Below are 12,222 nucleotides of genomic sequence, written 5' to 3'. Positions count from 1 at the left end.
CTCGGTCCACTTGCTATGTCCTTGGGGTCTTTGTTTCTGATTATTTCCAGAAGAACTGGGCACTGGGATTTCCAATGGCCAGTTCCTTTGCAGAAAGCACACTGGTCCTCTCTAAGGTCTGTACGTCCACTGTGGGGAGTCAAAGTGCGGTCCTGGGGAAATGCAGTCTTAGGGACGTTCGTCTGGTAGTTTCCCCGGTATTGGTCTCGTCCTATAGTCACCCTTTGCAGTTGGGCAATCATCACCCTCTCTTTCAAGTCCTTCTTCTTTTTCTCTGTTGCTCTATCGTTTTCATTTTTCTGATGTTCATAATATTGGGCCATCTGGAGGATAGCCGTAGGTTTGGAGGCTGCCCAACTACTCTCACTAGCCTGCAGTTTCTGGGAGACCTCCGGTGACAGACCCTTAACATAATTCTGGACAAACAGATGGTGTCCGGTTGCAGTGGTCATGTCCTGGCCGCTGTAATCGGAGAACACCGTTTCAAACCGGGAGAAGTATTCTGATACATCCTCCTGGGGTTTCTGGCGACAGGCCGTTACTATCGACCAGTCCACTTTCTTTTCTGGGATCAGGGTTTTTAATTTCTGTACGATTTTATCGGGAAGGTCTAGAATGGATTTCAAAGGCTTTTGTCCAGGTCCTCGTTGTTTATCAATGTCATCGAGTTGTGACCAGGTATGTCCAAACAGCTCAAGGTGGTCGACTTTCCGGATTTGCTTCCACACATCAGCTGGTAGACACAACCCGAAAAACAAGTCGATGTCAGCCAGGGTCATAATCGTTGAACCTAGGGCTGTACCCAATTCAGTATAGAAGGCAGTGGGGTTTTTACGTAGGTCAGGCAGAGATTTCCGGAATGTTAGAATCTCTTGCCGGTCCCATGGCTGGTAGACCCAGTTGTACACTACCCTTCCTTTTGCATCTTGGTGATTTGCATCATCGTTAGTCCCTGCACCTCGTGGAGGAACCCAGTAAGGGGCAGCCTCTCGTATCGGCATCATGGTGTTAGATTGCTCAGTTTGTGGTTCGGTCGCTACGGATGTCGTGGGTTTAGTTCCCAATTCTCGTTCAGTGAGGTGGCGGAAAACCTCAAGCGTACGCGTAAGGAGGTCCTTCACATCACACTAGCTCTCATCCCCGATATCGACCTTCCGGTACAGAGTCGTTAGGCTCTCGGGACCTTTGTCTCGATATCGGTCCTCGTATGTGTTCAAGACATGGTAACACAGTCGTACGGTAAAATGTCGTCTGTGGCTCCCTGTATACGAGTTAAACATATCCGTGATGTACTCTTCATCTTCCTTCCTTTCTACCAGTGTCCTTGCTATCTTGTCGATCCCTGCTCGCTCATCTTTGCTTAGTCTGCTTGTTCTTGCAGAACCAGTCCTTCGGGTCTCAGGGTCGCCTAACGTTGTCGTTTGCGTAGTATTTAATACAAGGGGTTCGGCCGGCACAGAGGCCATGGGGGCCAAAGCTGTGGCGCTACCCTCGTTTGTACCTGGGGGTGGTGAGTGCTGTGCTAAGGGTTGGGAAGGGGCATATGGAGGGGGCATGTAGATCGGAGGACCTAACAGCAGATCATCGTTGGCTCGTTGTTTCGAGGGTAAATCAGGGTAGAGCATGGAGGACGTTCTAACCGGACACTGGCTTGATGTTTCCATTTCTAGTTTCTGTTTGGCTTTCTCTCTTTCCTTTATCTCTCCTTCTAGTTTCTGAGCAGCTAGGTGAGCTGCTTTTCGCAGCTCTTTTCCCAACCTACTCTCAGTTTTCTTTTTACGTTGTTCAGTTTCTTTGCGCCACATGCCGAAACTATCAAGCATAGTGGCGTTGTCTTGTTTTTACCAAAGGCTGTTTCTAGCTCGTTTATTTTGTCATCATCGAAGGATCCTATCAGTGGCCACTGACTTTCTCGATCCTTTTTCGTATATTTATGCCACAGCTTGTTATAGGCTATAGCGATCAATCCATGCTTCATGAACATGTCCTTATTAGGGGTGCCTTCCAGTGGAGCTGGATGGTTCATCTCTAATAAGCGGTCCGGGCTAAACAGGCTACCAATCAGTGGGGAGAAGACAGACATGACGGATCACAACGGGGACAAAAAGTCAGCACTGCCTATCTTATCACTGCGTGCAAAGACTAGACAGAATATTCCTATTCTACGTTGTTTGCAGGCAGTGAATACCTCATGAACCAATATCGAATAGTCAATGTTCGGTCAATCAAACAATTCAGTGGGGAGAATAAGTAGGCCCGCAAAGGTCTGCGTTACCTACCCTTTCACTATCTGTAAAAAGGGGGGGGGCTCTTTCCTGTTTGCAGACAGAGAATCTCCAGAAAACAGTCTGTGAACAATAGTTCAGGTTCAGATAATTAATCAGTGGGGGAGAAAGATAGGCACGACGGCTGCGTTACCTATCCTCCACTGCTTGCAAAGAGAGAGCCTGTTGTTTCTCCGTTTGCAGACAGCGAATCTCCAAATAAATCAACAAAGAGTAATACTAGTATTTTCTAAACAATCAAACAATCATTTAGCAATTTGTCGTGTTTACACGACCTTACCCGGACCGTATGGACAGTTTCTTGTCTTCCGAATCCAGCGCCCGATCGTCCTCTTTTCTTCGTAATCCTCGCGGCACTCCTGATGGTTCCCAGTCAGGACCGTAGATCACTCGAGAGAGGTCTGTTCGGAACCAGTGAAGTTCGGATGATCGGCTGTCAGACGAGGGTCTATCGGACAGGTGCACTCCCGATCGTTGCAGTCATTCACTCTGTCGTCAGGACCTCTCCCACTGGATCCACGAGTCACTGATGGGCCCCACGTTGGGCGCCAATTGTAAAAAGGTCAGGCTACCAATCAGAAAAAGATCCTTAAGTATTGCCCGGCGGTGTCGCCTCTTTAACCCACAAGATATTAATCAATGAAGAGGCAGGCGCTGGAGACTGGAAGGCAGGAAACAAGGGTTTATTCTCTCCGGAGGAGAACACATCAGTTCGGACAGCAAGTATCGTCACGAGGTGCTCTAACCGCATCTCTGAGGCCTGGCCTCTTATACACAGGTTTATGATTTTTATTGCAGGTAACACATTCTTGCAATGCTTTGAAGTATGAAAGGACATCCTCGGGATCTCCCCTTCAGGCCCGTTCCCACACACATTTACAGTTGAAGTCCCCACCCCGGTCACAACAGGTGATGATTATCGCGCAGCTGGACAATCCGCCGATTCACGGAATGTGTGGAGTTGATCGGATCTCATAGGGTGGGGGCTTTGATCAACTCGAGGGTCCCTTACTGGGGGAAGCTTCCTACTGTACGGGGGGGGCAATAAACAGTATCCGCAGAGCCAGGTGGCGGCCTGGGAACGAGGGAGACAAACGGGCACACAGGAAAAAGGGGGTTTGTATCAAAGGGCCTGGGACCATGAAAGGAATGAAGGGAGGTGTCGCGCTGGGAACAGGATGGGATTCCGGGGCAGAGCTGCGCTGAAGAGGGGTTTACGACCCAAGGCATGTGAGAGCGGGGGGGTTGTCAGCGTGCGGGGGGATGCCTGCGAGGTTGAGAGAGAGAGAGAGAGAGAGAGAGAGAGAGAGAGAGAGAGAGAGAGAGAGAGAGAGAGAGACGCGCTGGCTATCAGCGAGGGGCAGGGAGGCCATGGTGCTCAAAATGGCTGCCACTTACGTGCACGAATGGGTTCAAGAAGAGCAAGATGGCGCCGATAATGTTGACGTTTGCAGCCTAACTTTTAACACTGTGAACCAGATTGGAAAGGTTGGTGGCCACAAGATATGTTTCCTCCTGACAATGTGTCTCTCAAGGCTAAAAACTTGGGAGTGATTGTGGACAGTGAACTGTCCTTTGGGCCACATATTGCCTGCCTTTCAGGTAAATGCTTCGGCATTTTACGGATGCTGAGGAAATTTCTTCCCTTAGTGTCCTTTCAGCATAGGAAGATTATTGTTCAGGCCTTGATTGGATCTCAACTGGACTATGCAAACGTTCTTTTTTTTGGGTCTACCAAAATATCTTTTGGCCCGTTTGCAAGTAGTCCAGAACTCGGCAGCCCGTGCTATCTACGGGCTCCCGAGAAGAGCAGGTGCCACTGTTCTATTGAACACCTTACACTGGTTACCGATCGCAAAGAGAATTCTTTTCAAGAGCCTGACTTTTACCTTCAAAGCTCTACAAGGCACCGGCCCTAAGTACATTAGGAATCGTCTCTCCCGATATGTACCTAGCAGGTCTTTGAGATCATCTTGTTTATCCAAGATGACAGTCCCGGCTATCAGGCGTGCAATGATGGGAGGTCGATCATTCCGCTATCTAGCCCCGAAGGCTTGGAATGAACTACCACTTTCCCTTAGACAGGCTCCCAGTCTCCTTGCTTTTAGAAAAGAGCTTAAAACGTGGCTTTTTACCAAATAAACTTTTTTCTTTTCCTCTGCCTGCATCTTAGTTGTTATGTTGTTGTCTTGCTTGCTGATATTCTTCGCCAAAGCGCCGGGATGCTCCTTGGAGTAGCCGAGCGCTATAGAAGAAATAAATTAACATAACATAACATAACATCTTGAAAATCGCCGATCGGCCAAAGATCGTGAGAGGCATACGGGACCAGAGTTTCATGTCCGATCTCGCGCGCTCCCAAACCGGTGCCAAGTTCCTCTCCCATGATACCACGGGAACGTCCGTGAGAAACACTCCCAGGTATTTGAGCCCTCCATCCGCCCTCTGCAGCGCATCGGCCCAGGGCCCCACCGCTTTGGGATTTCCCAGTATTCATATCGTGGACTTCCGGGGGTTCATGTATAGTCCGGGCGACTTGCCAAAGATTCTCATGACTTCCAGTATTCTCGGCCCCGACCTGTTCAAGTCTGTCAGAAAGAAGAGGACGTCATCAGTGTACAACGCAATTCTATCAGAGGCCCCTGGAGCCCACTCAAATCCCTTCAACTGCGCATCCATGCGAACCCATGCCGCCAGCGGCTCCATTGCCAGGGTGAATAGGTAAGGGGACAAGGGGCAGCCCTGCCTCGTGCCATGCCGCACCGAAAAGCGGGAGGACACTGCCCCGGACACCCTCACCGACGCTGTCAGCTCGGTATACAGGAGGTGAATATATGACAAGAAACGTGAGCCAAAATTGATTCTGCGCAAAAGGGCGAAGAGGTAGACCCAGCTGAGGGAGTTAAATGCTCTATCTATGTCCGCCAGAAGAAGGGCAGCCGGATGCCGTCAGTGCCACATGTGCCCGCCTGATATTGTGGCCCATTGCCCGTTGAGGCATAAAGCCCGCCTGGTCTGGGTGTACTAGAGCCGATATATGTGGCATGAGACGGTTAGCCAGCGCCTTGGCCAACACCTTGACCTCCACATTTAGGAGCGAGATCGGACGGTAGGAGGCATGCTGCTCCGGGGGCCGACCCGGCTTCAGAAACACCACCACCTCCGCATGCCGCCAGTCCAGGGGAAGCTTTCCAGCCTCCCTGTATTCCTCTACTACTGCACGATAATGCGAGGCCAGCTGGAGATGGTATTGCTTGAAAAATTAGCTCGGAAACTCGTTAGGTCCCGGCGCCTTCCTAGAATTGAGCACCCCTAGAGCCCCTGCTAGTTCTTCATCCGACAGTGGTAGGTCCAATTGCCGCTGCGTCTCATCAGACACAGCCTTCGGCGGGAGATCCCCAATGAATCTCTCAACCCACTCCTCCGCCAGGCATTCCCGCGGGGCATAGAGGTCAGCATAATACTCTGCGAAACTATCAGCTATTGGCTGGGGGCCTACCAGCGGTGAACCGTTCCCGTCCCATATTCCCGGAAGGGCCTGGGGGAGAAGGGTCCCCTGACAGAGCCTATGCAGCAGTTTGCTAGATTTATCTCCCCGTTGACAGACTCTGCTACTCGTTGCCAACCACGCCTGTCTCACCTCATCAAACAGAAGAGAGGCATACGACTGCTGAGCCTGCAGCAGGCGTCGCAACCCCACTGTCCTCACTACTTTGACGCTCCAGTCTATCCACCTCCGCTTCTGCCTCAACCAAAGCATACCTGCGCCGTTTACGTGCAGCCGCGCACCAGGCGATGTCTACCCCTCGAAGGGTAGGCTTCATCGCCTTCCATTAGGTCGCCGCGTCCTAGACCACGCCAAGTTCGTGGTCAAATAATCCGCGATCGCCTCCCTCATATGCGTGTCATATTCCGCATTTTGTAGATGCCACACCGAGAGGCGCCATCGGAACTGAGGCCGCGCCCCGCCCAGCTGCAAGTCGATGTACACTGAGGAATGATCTGATAACCCTCTGGGGTGAACACCAGCTGACACCACCCTCGAGACCACCCCCCTAGGAACAAAGACATAGTCAATCTTTGAGAAGGACGCATGCACTGCCGACAAAAATGTATACTCCCTCCTGGTGCCATGGTGAAGTCGCCACGTGTCCACCCAATCAAGACTAGACACCAGTGCGTGTAACTTGGAGGGTTGGGAGCCCCCCCGGACCCCGCCCGTTCTGGACCTATCCCTACTGGGGTCTATCACATCGTTCCAATCACCTCCCACCACAGAAACCACTAAGTATGCTCGGAAAATTAGTTCCGCTCGCGGAATTTGCGGATTTTCCAAGATTTCGTGATCCGCGAATCACGCGAAATCGCGGCCGAATCCGTGAGCGGGACGAATTTTGCTCAGGAAGCACTTACAGGGTTAAAGCAGGTGACCAAATTGAAGCTAATTTCTTTGTAAAATGGTTACAAAGAAATTAACTTCAACTTGGGCACCTGCTGTAACCCTGTAAATGCTTCCTGAGCGGTGCCTCGTTGCCTACTTGCAACTATTCTCTGACCCTGCTATGACCCTCGAAGCAGGGTCAGAGAATAGTTACAATTAGGCAACGAGGCGCCTGTCCCAACAATTAAACCTCAGCAGGAAGCACATATAGATAAAAAAAAGCAGGTGCCCGAGTTGAAGCTCAAATTCAGTCACGCATTTTAATAATCAGCCCAAGAATCTAGTGAGCACGGTCGATGCTAGGCAGGTGTGCTTTCTCCCCAGATCTACCGTCTACAATTAGCTTTAATCCGTGATGGAGGTCTAGGCATCCACAAGTTTCTCGAGGGCAATCCCCTTGTACTTTCAGTGACCAGGAGGCTGCTTTCTCCTCATCTGCTGTGCTGATCGGCCTCTGACCCTTTATAAACTTGAGGCATGTGAACTCGCACAGAAACCCGGCCCCAGCCCACACACACTAGGCTATGCAACCTCTTCCCGCCCTTTCCCCCACTGTGATGGACAGCTCACTCGAGGGACCTTGGTGCCTATGGGCGCGGTGGCAAAGTTACAGACACACGAGGTCACTGAAGACAACTCTTCCGGGCCTTTACCTTTACGCTGCTGTAGTGCAGGAAAAGCACAATACATTTACCCAACGAGGTAGCACTTACTGCTTTCTCCTCATTTGCTGCACTGTTCGGCCTCTGACCCTTTATAAACTTGAGGCATGTGAACTCGCACAGAAGCCCAGCCCCAGCCCACACACACTAGGCTATGCAACCTCTTCCCGCCCTTTCCCCCACTGTGATGGACAGCTCACTCGAGGGACCTCTGCACCTATGGGCGTGGTGGCAAAGTTACAGACACACAGGGTCACTGGAGACAACTCTTCTGGGCCTTTACGCAGCTGTAGTGTAGGAAAAGCATGATACAGATTTACCCAACGAGGTAGCACTTACTGATTAGCCAGTAGAAAGTACTCCAGTTAAGTATGGTGCAAATCGCAAAAAAATCCGCCATTTCGTGGGAAAATCCGCGAATTCGCGGATTTTTTTGTGATTTCGCGTGAATTTGCGAACCGCTGATTCGCAAAATTTGCTCATACTTAGAAACCACGTCCGGCATATCAGACCACAGCGCCAACAACCGCTCCACCAGGGACCATTGCAAAGGAGGGGGGGCATACTCACATCCCAGCACCACCAGCTCTATTCCAATCATACTACGGACAAAGACATAGCGCCCCTGCCCATCCAGCCACTGTTGAGCATGCACATAAGGAACTCTACGATGGATAAGGATAGCCACGCCCCTGGACCCCTGTGTGAAGCCAGCATGGAACACTTGTTGATAACCATAGCGCTGTAGGCAGAGCACCTTGGAGCCCATCAGATGGGTTTCCTGCAAAAGAACATCTGCCCCCACCCGCTTGGCCTGTTGCAAGACCGCCCCCGCTTGATTTTATCTAGAAGCCCACGAACATTCCAGCTTACTACCTGAAGGGCACCCAGGGATCCCCGGGCCGTGTCAACCCACTAGCCATCTAGGTGTGTATTGTGTGTGGGCCTAAAACAATAATTGTAGCAAAGTGTATGTACTGCATGTGATGCTCGGTGTGAAAGCGCAATCCAACCCCCGAACCAAACTACCCCAACCCCCAACAAACCCCCCACCCCGTACCTCATGAAACATTGAAGTACCTGTCGCGGTCGGATTGAAACCAGGCCCCCAACTGGGGGACCCGGGCCTCTCCCACCAATGGATCCCTAACTTACCACCCATAACAGTTCCTCTTGCTACCTACAGGTGTGGGAGCTGCAGGGTCCAAGCCCACGCAGGGCTCCCTCGTTATTACAGCAAACATTATTGCACATGGTCCAATTACGAGGGTTCTCCAGTACTAACTCCACCAGCCGGGACTGAGGATCCAGTCTTCTGTGTTCAGGGCACTGCGTCTCCCCCGACCCCTGAGCTGCATGATTGTGACCGCCTCCCCGTCGGCGCTGTCTCTGCAAGGCGTGCTGCGCCCCCTCACTCAATGATGAATCGGAATGCAGACCTGGGGGGTATGGGCCCTCACCCGCACAGTTTCATCCTTCCACTTGAAGACGTCTTCCGGAGAATTAAAGAAAAACTTTGTGACTGAAAGACCACGCGAAGGCCCGCCGGAAACAACAGGGCATACTGGAGCTTAAGTTCTCTTAGCCTTAGCTGCCTGAAACGACTGGCGCTGCTGCTGTACCAAGCGTGTGTAATCCGGGAACACCATGATCCGTTGATTTTCAAACATAAGAGGTTCTTTTGCCCTGGCCTGTTTCAGGATGGCATCGCGATCAAAGTAGTTCAGCAGCCTCGCGTTTACTGGGCGAGACCAGGCCCCAGCCGGTGGCTTCTGCACCAACGCCCTGTGTGCCCGTTCGATGATAAAGCAGCGGGAGAGAGCGTCTGCAGGCATCCAGCCCTCGAGCCACTGCGTAAGGAAACGCTCCATGCCACCCGACTCGCACCCCTCCGGGAAGCCCACAAAGCGCAGATTGTTTCGCCGGGCCCTCCCTTCCGTGTCCTCCACGCGCAGTGCCAGGCCTTTCTGGGTACTTTCCAATTTCGCAACCTTCTGTTTGAGGGACACAACATCGTCTTCCACCCCCGATACGCGCGTTTCCACTTTTGTTATGCGGGATAATGCATTCCGCAAATCCTGCCACAGTAACATCACGTCTGACCCAACCGCACCAATCTTGGCATCCAGCATGTCCCTGGATTGGGTTATGGCGGCCAACATCATCGCATTGTCCAGCGGGCCCTCCTGCGAATGTCCGGCAGCACCACTCGCAGTCTATTGGAGACAAAAGGATACAACCAAACAGCTATTAGTAAACTTGTCGATGGGCCCGTGTGTAGTAGGGCCACTGCCCCCCTTGCCTCTAGTCATGGCCAGCGCCGGCGTGCTCCTCACAGCCCCCCCCCCCTGGGAGGGGGGACTCCGCCAACCGTACCTTCACGTGGGACCCCCCCAGTTGCACTGCCACTAGCGTCAGCGGGTGAGTCACCTTCAGTAGAGGGCCCGCAGGTTTCAGGGCCAAATCGAAGCCTGGTGGGCATGAACCAGCGTGGGCAGAGCCAAGGAGCACAGTCAATGGGCACAGGCTCGTAGTGTCTCGCCCCTCACCGCTGAAGGCCCAACCGTTACACCTGAGGATGCGGGCCGCCCCCACCCAGGCCGCAGCGCAGGCCCGGGCTTACTCCAGCTGCCACGCGGGCTCCCCCAACGTCCGGTCAGCACACGCTGCACTGCCACTCCCCCTGTGCGACCCGGCCCGGCCGCCGATCTCTCTGGAGGAAGAGGGGCCCCTCACCGTCACATACACCGTCCTGCTGCCTTCGAAAAGGGGGGCCCACATGTCACCGGGCCACTCTGCAGGGCTACCTCAATGCCGTGTCACACACCTCCAATGGCCAGCCACGGCTTCCAGGAGGGCGGGCCACCCCCAGCAGGCCCCGGCGGGCCTACCGCCTGCGCCTCGGACGTCTCTGCTGTCCAGCGAACACCAACCTCGCCACTACACCCCCCATGTGGCCGGGCCCGACTGCCGATCTCCCGATGGACAGAGGGAGGGGGGGTGTTTTTTTGGCTAGGGGGGGCCCCGTGGGCAAAATGGAGCCCCGTGCGCCCCTCCGGGTGCCGCCGCCACCAAATCAAGGCCCCAGGCAGCGGGGCGTGGGGGCAACCATCCACACTGCAGCAATGCCGGGAGCAACCCGGTAGTTGGGCCGGAGCACTCCCCCTGCCATCTCCTCATCGGGGGGGCCACAGCCAATGTTGTTTCTGGGCCAGTCTGCCCTGCCCACAGCCGCGATCCAGGTCGGCGCTCCTCCGCCGTGCAGAAGCCGACCGCCGTCAGCCGCACAAGCCCGGGCACTCCAAAATCGAGGTCCAGGCTTCTCGGACTCTCGCTAGGCCGCAGCCCGCCGGACCAGTCACCTCCGTCTGTCGGCACCGCAGCCACTCAGCAGGGGCACCGGACCAACCCGGCCGGCTACCAAAGGAAGGATATCCGCTCAAGGACCACCAAAGCGTCTGAGGGAGCAAGGATAAACGCCGGATCAGTGCTGGGCTGGACGGAGCTATATAGCACACATCCGCCATGATGGCCTGCCTAGCCACGCACCCCTGATGCTTCTTTTGAGGTTGAACCCTTCACTATCATCAACACCAAAGGACATGAGGTGACTGCACAGCATCCAGGGAAGTCCTTTACGAGAGATTCCTTTCATTTTTGACATGTGGCCCATCACTCACCAAACACCAATGTCAATGTAGAGACTGTGCCTAGGCAGACTGTTGCGGACTCTAGAGCTGTTGATAATTTCACCACACCTGTGCAGAATACTGGCACTTTGACTGCCAGTTCCCAGTTTCACATGACTCGATCAGGATGTGTGATTCAGGCACTATTACGCTTAATTGAAGAATTATAATTACATGTGTATCAATGTATTTATTCATGTATTTATCTGTATATTTATTTATATATTTACTTATCTATTTTTGAAAGTTGTGACTTTTTATTTAAGAAAGCGGAATATGTAGTGTCTTGTAATAAAAGAACTCTGGAACGCTTTTGGTTCCTACTGTATACCATAGGCCTGTGACGTAAGCGTTGGAGGGATGAGCTGAAGGCAGGCTTAGAATGTTGAGTTCTGACTTACATGCAGCAGATTAAAGACGTGCAAAATTACTCTCTGTGTGTGGCATACTTTTTGGCGAGTGCCTAGGCTGGAAAGAATGCTCCACTGCATCTGACAAAAAGCTGGACAGCATACCTGGAGAAGCCATTGGACTGAAACCCAATTTCAGTCAGTCACACACTCCCAGTTATTCCATGCACCACCTTAGCATCTTTTTCTTATTCATGGAGCCTACAGCTCTCTAACGAGTAAAGAAGTCTCCTGCAAAAGGCCACCCAACTGTGGGAATTTCCTGATATCCTTCAAAGAAGAATGCTAAATTTGCCTGCTTAACCAAAGGATGCTGTTCTCCCTCTGAATTGAGCAGAAGACCTCAACACTGCCAGACCAGAATGAACAAGCAGCGGCAAAGCCAATAGACCTGCTTTTAATGTGCTCACAAATTCAACTACAGGCATGCACAAGTGTGCATCTGTGCATGCATTGGTTGCAAGGAGCCCACGGATGGAGAGACGAAGAAGTTCCTCATGCATTGAAATGCTTGCACTCTATTGGAGACAGAAGGATACAACCAAACAGCTATTAGCAAGAGAGAGAAATAGTCCACTGGCCTGAGCCAAGATGTGATTGACAAAGTCTCAAGCCAATGGCTCAACGAGTCTCATTAAAAAAAGTCAGTGGTTTGAAGGGGCGGAGCCACAGCCCACTGCATGTTCTTTGGAAACAATTGGTCTGTTTAGACAACTGCACTGTCAAACTTAAACT

This window comes from Lissotriton helveticus, chromosome 2_1 (genome assembly GCF_964261635.1).
Source record: "Lissotriton helveticus chromosome 2_1, aLisHel1.1, whole genome shotgun sequence".
In the NCBI taxonomy this organism is placed as follows: Eukaryota; Metazoa; Chordata; class Amphibia; order Caudata; family Salamandridae; genus Lissotriton; species Lissotriton helveticus.
Note: the sequence above shows the minus strand (reverse complement) of the source record.